The sequence below is a fragment of the Physcomitrium patens genome, chromosome 18 (genome assembly GCF_059467195.1).
Source record: "Physcomitrium patens ecotype Gransden chromosome 18, ASM5946719v1, whole genome shotgun sequence".
Lineage (NCBI taxonomy): Eukaryota > Viridiplantae > Streptophyta > Bryopsida > Funariales > Funariaceae > Physcomitrium > Physcomitrium patens.
Window position 1 is genome coordinate 8,585,769 of NC_143427.1, and position 10,279 is coordinate 8,596,047.

Sequence of the window (10,279 nt, forward strand, 5' to 3'; positions counted from 1 at the left end):
CTATAAGACTATTGACAAATTCGTGAAGATCCATAGTAGTTACAAATCTATTTTCACTTTTGTTGAGAATAGCATCCATAATTTTTCCTTCTAAAGATAAGTCAAACAAATCTATAAGTTAAATTAAAGAAGGATAATCCACAGTCTCTAATATCAAATAAACTTTTTAATAAAGAAAGATAGATTATTTTTTTTAAGGAAAAAAAATTAATATTAAAAAATCAAAATATTAATTTAAAGATGAATAGTTTGTATCTTTCAAAACACAACAATAGAAGTGGAATAGTCTATTTACTTTTAAAACAATACAAAAACAATAAGTTAGCACTCTTGTGAAATTTTCAAGGAGATGAATTTCAAAGAATTAAAAGATAAATATAATTTTGTGTCATTTAAAAAAAACTAAATAATCACTCAAAGATAATATAATATTAAATTAAAATGGCTATTGTCAAAGACAAGAAGACTAAAAAGTCTTGAAGCAAGAATAAGGACAAGAAAGGTATTGATAAGAGTGAAGGTATTGTCTTCATATATATTTTCTAACTAAGAGCTACATGGTGACATTCTATAGGACCTTCAATACATGTTCAATTTGCAAGACATGTGTCTTAACTTACAAGATAAGTTTCTTATATGTACGCTACATGATTAGCTTAGACTATAAGCTACCAACAAGTGCAATATGTGGCTAACTTGTTGGCTAAGTTTCTAATCTACCAATCAACTACAAACATATATAAAGTCAAATATATATCTATAAAGCTTTTAAGAAACTTTGCCACAAGTTAATATCAAATCTATCTACATTTACCTTCTATATAACACCTCTTATATATATATATATATATATATATATATATATGATATAAGATATTTTTTATTATTTTCTTAAAAAATAATTTATTTTATTTAATTTTTAATAATATTAATTTTATCTCATATATATATATATTTATAATTATTTTAAATAATAAAATATAAAAATATGGATGAAAAGACTAAATTTTAATCTAATTTTTTATAAGGCTTTCAAATTAAAAAAAAATTAATTATGATTAAAATTTTAAAAAATCCTTTAATTATTAAATAATTTGAAAATATCTCCAAAAACTCAATTAAATAAGTATTTTTGATTTTTTAATACTAAAACATTTACTATGCATTGGTAACCTTTATGAATAAAAATAAAATAAAAACTCTTGATTACTATATTATCCTTGTATATATATTAAAATTTTAAAATTTTTTTTTTCTTAAGTTTTATAATTTTAATCATGCCATATATTTAAAGTACATTAATAAAGCTACATAAAAATTATGAAAAATTATGAAAAATTATAATATTAGAAGAAAAATCACTAAAAAAATAAAAAATAATTATAATAATTTCAAATTAATTTTAAGAGTCAATCTGTTATATTTATATGACTTATAATAAATTTCTTCTCTTATAAGAACTTAAAAGACAAATATTCATCAAATTTGTTTACTCATTTATTATATAAATTACTTAAATAATAAATATCAGTGAATCTCTATACTTAATTCCACTTATAAAATTCAAATATATATTCAAGATTTAAATTTTTTACTTTAAGAATAAATTATTCATTGAAAATTGTTTGAATCCTATTTATTTATTATATATTCTTCATTTAGACATTGCCAATAATTTTGGTTGAATTGAATTATTTACAAGAAACAAAGTCAAATAATCAATTTTTTAAACTAATACTGTTGCTATCTAATAAGTGAAATATAACATGATAACTTAAAGGTTCTTTGATGAATAAAAGTATTAATGTTAAAATATTCCTTAAAAAACCACTGAAATAATAAAAAAAATTAAAAAATAAATTTTTAATTAAAAAAATTGTAATTATTTAAATTAAGATATGAGTTGACATAGTTTAGACTTGTAATAAAAAAGAAATTTGGTCCATTTTATGGCCTATTTTTTATTTTATACTAAATCCAAAGGCCACTGTATTTAAATGAAAGTTTCTTTTATCAAGCAAGGGAGCTTAGTAAGGCTTTTGAACCATAGGCTTTTATAGAAGGATTGTAAGTATGAAGGATTCTAATAAAAGTATATACTCATTTAACATATGTCATACAAAAAGTCTAAGAATTTTACCTAAATATTCTATTTAATAGTAAATATTAGTATTATGCTATTTAATATTTATTAAAAGAAATTAGATACATACTTCAAAAATAATATTTTTTTTAAAAAAAGAATATATTTTATTTTTAAATTTTTTTATTAAAGTTCAATAATTACTATAACTATGGTGCATAAAATAAGATGAAAAAATCTTACACTAGTATTTATTCTTGTATTTCACTTTTTTATAAAGAATGTATATAGTTTATTAATTTATTTATTCATTTATTTTATTTTCTATAACATTATCTTTTCTACATAGTTGTAGGTGAATATGACCTTCATAAGTTGTTGTAAGTATTATAGATCAACTATTAGATTCTAAGCTTACTAATACATGAAAAAACTATCAGAGCAACAACCTAATACTTGATTTAAAAATAAAATTGTTTTAGTAAATTAAAAGATATATCAGGATAAGAAACTACAAACATAAGAAACAAACAAACTAAATAATATTTTAAGATACGAAAAGACTTATAAGCAACAAGAATATTATAATATAATACAAAATTAATAAGGCTAAAAAAACCCATAAATTAAATTTTTATATGAATACAAATAAGGCTAAACGATCTTAGTTTAAGCTTATGGTTTCCTACCACACAAGTTACTGGATTTTTTTTTTTTTTTTTTTTTTTTTTTTTTTCTTTGAATCTTTTTACCAAGAATGTTAAACAAGCTGTAAAATTATTTTTTTGAATCTATTTTTTATTTTTTTTCCTCTCTTAATTTTATTTTTTTATAAAAATATAAACATGTTATTATAATCTACTACTTTAAAATGTTAGTTTTTCTTAATTAAGTAGAATAATATTTTTTATATCCAAAATCATTAGAATTTAGAATAAAATTACTATTAAACATTTAAAACTAATTTAGACTAATCAAATATAAATGTAAGAATTTTTAAATTTTAAAAAAGAAAATCTATTAAAATTTATCAAAACTAAATTTTTTTATATCTTTTTTCATAAATTATAGATTTACAAATATCAATTATATCAAGTCTATCATCATTATTATTAATATTTCTATTAGTATTAATATTTATATTAGAAAAAAATATACTTTATTTATCAAATTATAAAATTATTATATATTTAAATAATAATAATAATAATAATCAATTTAAGTTTTATACAATTTTTAAAGTTATAAAGAATAAAAAATATATATATATTTATTTGGTTTGGAAATAATTAGAAAATAAGAAATTAATATTTTTTCAGTCTATATTCTGTTTTATAATTTGGGCATTTAAACCATCTATATTGATTAATTATATGTCATGTATGACCATCTATTTATAACATATTAATAACCTTAGATAAAAATCATATTTTTCACAAATTTGAAGCAGATTACTAAAAGTGTATATCTTCATTAGTCGATTTTACATAAAAATTATTCAAAAGTAATTCAAAATAGAGATCATATAAATATTTAAAAAAAAAATTGGATATAAAATTTATTTTTTATTTAAACAAGTAAAATTTTGAATTTCTATAACTTATAAAAAAATCAATCTTATTTAATTAATCTATTGTTACTTTTGATAGTCAAGCCTCTAAATATTTTATTTTAAATCAATAGAATCATAAAATCTTAAATGTGATAAATTAAACCAATAAGTGACCATACTCTATCTTTAATAAATAATTTGTTATGACTAAATCCACCATATTTTTTTGGATTTTAATTAGTACTACAATATTTTTTTCAGTTTCTATTTGTTATATATTAATTTTTTATCATATACGATTTTTTTACTGTATATATATATATATATATATAATGCAAGATGACAGGGAGAGGGGAAGACAGTATAAAGAATAGGAGCAATACCTTTGCAACACAATATGTAACCTATTAAGGAGGTATTTTGGATGTTTTGTAGATAGACTTTATAATTATAGCTGTACAAATCCGTAGCTTGATAAAACTATAATTATTTATCTTAAACAAGATCTTAGTAGAAAGTAAAAAGAAAAAAAAAAAAAAAAAAAAAAAAAAACTACTTAACATCAAGATAAAAAAATTACATAATATTTTTGAATTTTTCAACAATACACGTCATATATAACTGTTAGTTACTTTAATATACTATTCTAATTATCATTATGATGATCATCTTCAAAAAGGTGTAAATTTGAAATGACTCTCTATAGGTATTTTAATTGTAAGTATTCATATTATCTACTCTTTTTTGTTTTAAATAATAAAGGTATTCTATCTAAAAAAATTAATATTCAAAAAATACCCTTAAATAATAATTCATAAAAATATTTAAAAGATAATAATAATAATTTTGTTTTAATCTTTGCATTAGAATCACATTTTAAACCATTTCAAAACACTAAAAGCATACACCTATTTATCATCAAATACATTATAAAGTCTATTAATATTAATATTATTATGGTTATTATTGATTTATAGGTCAACAATTTGTTGTTGCCAATACATGAAAATTAATACTATAAGAATTGTTACAATCAATACACACACACATATATATATATATATATATATATATGGTCATACATGAAAAAAATCTAAATTTTTAGAATTAAAAATTTTAAAATTATTTTGAATAAATTTGTGTTGTAAAAAATAATAATAGCAGATACTTTATCATTAAATTGAAAAAATTTAAGAAGATTTTCTTGAAGATACTACAATAAGTTGTTAATAAACTAAAATAAGAGCCAAAAGAGTGTATGCTATTTTATTATAATGTTACTTTTACAAGAAACAAAGTGATGTAGATGTTAATTTCATATATTAAAAAAATATGATTAAAAAATAAATCGATTATTTCAAAATACTAAAAATAATTATTACATGCTAAATATAAATCTAAAACAATTATTAGTATTTTTATTATTATTAAAATATTTTATAGTTTTTAGTTTTTCTATTTTGTGATATATAATCTTGTTAAGATAATTTATAATCTACAATAAAAACATTATATCTTTCCACTCACCAGACATATAATGAATTTGATATTATTTTTTAAAATAATAAATATTTATATTAAAAATTTATTAAAATTTGAACTATGATGAATGAATTAAATAATTTAACATTGGAAATCAAAAAAATTTATAGCACAATCCTTTACCAGCAACACTTTTATTTAACTAGTAATGAGAACCAATATAATTTAATGACGTTAAAATAAAATATTTCTAATATTGCTATTTTCTTTTATCTATCTTAAAAATATTAACATCGCATATTAAACATAAAAAAATTATATTTATGCTTTCAATTTTCTTTGCCAGAATTAATGTTGAAATAACATTATATAAAATCATCATGGATATAAGCTGATCTTTCAAATTAATAAAACTTTTTTCTGCAATTTTTTTTTATTAGGTTTTAAATATAACTAAAAACTTAAACTTAGCTACAGCACAATTATAAAGAAGGATGATAGTAAGAATATAAGCTTATAATTAGATTTTTTTAATAGTGCAAATATAATCTTGTTCAAATTTAAAAACTTTCAATGAGAGCTTCTAGTAAAAAAAACACATGTGTACTAAATTACTTGACATACTACAACATGCTAAAAAACATACTTAGATAGTTGTTTTACTAGCTTGTGTAACAGGTAGCCAAAACCTAAGACAATGAGTTTCCAACTTTAGAGTTTTGGTAAAGAAGCAAGTTTAAAATTGCTCAAGTACAAATTAATTTTTTAAATTTGTTTTGTCTATTAATTGATTTTCTTTTTTTTTGAATTTGAGAAGACAGATTCGCGTTTTGTTATTCTTTTCTATGATCTCTTATTAACTTATCCAAATTTTGGTCAATTTTATTTTTAAACTATCAATGCACAAGACTATGTCTAATAATACTATGTCTAATAATAATTTTGGTACATAATATTTTTTTTAATTGATTTTTTTTTAGATTCTTTGCTAATTTACTTTATGTTATAATTTACATCTATTTAGTACCAAACATTGTAAGATTTAATATAATTTAGAATGGTAATGCCTAAATATAATACCACCTTTTTATCTAGGCCATTATAATGTAAAGATATAAAAATATTACATGATTCAATAAATAATTAAGTGCCATTATTTAAAACTATGTTTGAGTAACAATACAAATTAATTGCAACCTCAAATTAAATATAATTGTATCTAGAATATAAAGTACATATATTCAAAAACACAACTTTGAGGTTTAATTGTGAATAGACAGTTTTATGCCAAAATATAATATAATATAATACATAAATCAAAATTAAAATAAAATATACAAGAAGGGTTCTGAACCACAAATGAATTTAAAAAATAATTGATAAGACTAACTATGGTCTTTATACTTATTGCTTCCAAAGCTTAAGGTTGTAGTGTAAGTCTATAGAATATTGTCACTCAAGTTAATTATGAAGATTTTTTCAAAAACAATGATTCCAATGCATCAAAGAATATTTAGAAGAACCTTTAAAATAAAACTTGTTAATTTAAACATTGAAAGTTTATAAATAAAATATAAAAGCTTATACAAAATTTAATTCTAAGTCTTAAAATATAAACATTTTAGAATAAAATTGGATATTCTTGACTTTGATTTTAATTTTTATAACACCAAATTGTAAGAGAGAAAATTCAATTTTATTAATTATATGTGCCCATGCACCTTTAATATTTTCTTTTAAGTGGTTAGCATTCTATTTTTTATAATGAGAGTATAAATGAAAAAAATTATTTATAATATAGACTTGTTATTGATAAATACCATGTATATAATTATGTTTAATTTACCTAATATCAAATTTAAAATATATCGTGTATATATATATATATATATATATATATATATATTCCTATATACATATGTTTTTTAACAATTACAAAGTAATACAAACTCATTCTGAGATATGCTATTTAAAAATTTTAAGATTAGATATCATGGTTTAAAAATTTTAAACTTACTAAATAATATGATTATATTTTTATCTTTAAAAATTAATTTATTTTAAAAAAATTCAATTTTTCCTTGAATCAAGTAAAAAAGATTTCATTATTGTTTTTTTCAAGAATTTTGATAAGCTAATGTAGAATTTTTTATTTATTATTATTTCTAATAAAACTTATAAAAACATATCATATATATATATATATATATATATATATATATGTAACAAAATCCTTCAAATCACACATCTTCTACTTTGATTAATGTACAAAATTATGATTTTATAAAGTATTTTAATGTGTAAAATTATAGTTTTATACAAATGATTTTAATGTAGTTTTAAAAAATAAAAAATAACTTATAATTTCATAAACTAATAAAATATTTTTTCAAAAAAAATTTTAAATCTTTAAATTGTATAAATACAAAACCTGAATTAATAAAAATTGATATTTAATCTGTATCAAAAAAAATTAATTAATTAGAATTAAAATTTATGAATCATTTTACAAGCGAAATATTCAAATTTAATAGTAATGTATAATATTGAAGAATAGTTTTTAAAACAAACAAAAACAAAAAAAATAAACAATTAATATTGATTTTAAAAATCAACTCCTTAACTTTATAGCATTGAGGTTTAAATCCTGTACAAAATATATAGTTTAAAAATCCTTACAATTGTTTCTTTGTAATCATTTTTTTTATTATTTATAGAAAATGATAGCCTTGCGTACTATACAACAAATGCGTCTATAGAAATTCTAAAGTGATGCCAGAACAAGGACTACAGCAACATTGTTATTGATTGTAAACATGTTATCTCAAATCTTAATAAAAACAATTATTAGTTATACTGATTTTGATGTGTATGTGTGTCATATTATGCTTATTTTTTCAAAAAAATAATTTGAATAAAACAATAAGAACTATTTAAAACCTATTCTTTTAATATAACTAAAATATAAAATAAAGACTATATGCAATTATGAATAAAAATCTATAATATATATATATATATATATATATATATATATATATCAAATATTCTTTAAATTTATAGTATTATTAATTTTTTAAATCTCAATTTAGTTTTTGAAAAAAATTATAATTGAGATATGCATCTATATTTAAATTTAAAATTTATTAAAAATATAAATAAAACTATAAAGTAAAATATAAGATGGAAGAAGAATTATATTGAGTCATTTTTAAAGTTAAAAAAAAATAATGTAAAAGATAAGTTGGAAGAATTTCAAAGGTAAAATCAGTTTTAATAACAACATGATTTCTTTTATAAAAAGAGTAATTTTAAATTTTTAAAATTTTATTTTAGAGTTTTTTTATATTTATCTTTCATTAATAATAAAAAAAATAAAAAATAGATTAATATTCTTATATATGTATATATATATATATATATATATATATATATATATATATAATAGATTTAATATTTTTAAAATTTTATCATTAAAATTTGTATTCATATAATATTTAATAAATATATTTAAATAATATTTAGATATTAAAAAATAATTTATTTTATATATATCATATTTTCTTGAATTATAAATAATTTAGAGATTTTTTTAATTGATCCAAGTATTTACTAAATTAACATACCTATTCTAGTGATCATGAAAAGATTTTCTATTGCCATATCTATATTGGTTGAAAACCACTATAAAAATGGTTGAATTTACAAACTATTATTTTGATGCCAAAGCAATTTCATCTATTGTGTCATCTTGAAATTTGTGACAATTGTAATACCTTATCTAATAATTCAATAAATAATAGTTCTTCAATTAAATGTGCTAGTTGTTGATTTTCTATCTTCTTAGCACTACAAATACATAGTTCTTGATATTATAACAAAATAATCATAACTTATCATGAATATAGAATTGAGGTTGTTCCTTATGATAAACATTCATATGAATCTTTTAATATTCTTTACCTCTTTTAAATTTACCTTTATTGTTACATATGGCTGTAATACAAAATTCATCAAATCTTTTGCTATAGTATTATTAATGTTTAAAAAGTCAAAAGTATCAAGTCATAGATGATAATCATAATTGGTAAAAAAAATGTTTGTTGAAAAAAATATATATATCATATTATTATAAGCAAACTTTACCAATAGTAAAAGAATCATCTAATGAACTTATTAATACTTCATAATATGCCTCAAATATTGTTCTAAAACTTGATTCATTTACTTTATTTGACTATTAATTTGAGGATGGAAAGCCAAAGATGGCTTTATGTCTACTTTCAAAATCTTAAAAAGAGTACTCTAAAATCTTGATACAAATTGAATTCTCCTATTTAATATAATATTTTTTGGCAATTGATGATAGCGATAGAAATTGTAAAGAAAAAATTTAGTTGTTTTTTTACTTGTAATAGATTTTATACATAATATAAAATATATCATTTTAATAAATCAATCTATTATTATAAATATAGAGTCAAAAGAATTAAAGATTGAAAGTTCTATAATAAATTTCATTGATATAAAAGACCATAGTTGTTTTAAAATAGATAATTCCTAAAAAAGCCCATGAGATCAATGACAAGGAGTTTTTGATCTAAACAAATATCACATCATTGTACAAAGTCTTTAAGTGCCTTGTATAATTGACCCCACTAAAAACCTCTAGATATAACCTCTAAAATTTTGTTGTATCAAAAATGTCCAGTTGTTGGAAAATTATGACGAGCTTGAAGAATACATAATCGTGCTTTGTCTTTTGGAATATATAATTATTCCTCAAAATAGAGTAAATTATTTTCAAATTCAAATTTAAAAATTTAATGAGACTTAAAAGAATTATTCTTAATATCAAAAATAAGAAGATCAGATGACATACTCAATTGAACTTGCTTAAAAAAAGTTGAATTAATAGTTATTATTGTTTTTATTGCTCAAAGATAAAAATGCTTTGATTTTAAAAAAATATTTCTTTGTTGATCAAAAGATGTATTTTTTTCTTTTGATGTAAGATAAAAATATCTAAAAAGGGCCTATGCTCTTTATAGATATATTTTTATATAGATCTTTGCTTGATTGAATTGATTAAGGAATTTAAAAATCTAAAATAGAAGGTATCTATTTTTTATGGTAATCTTCTTGACTCCTTAATAGTCCAC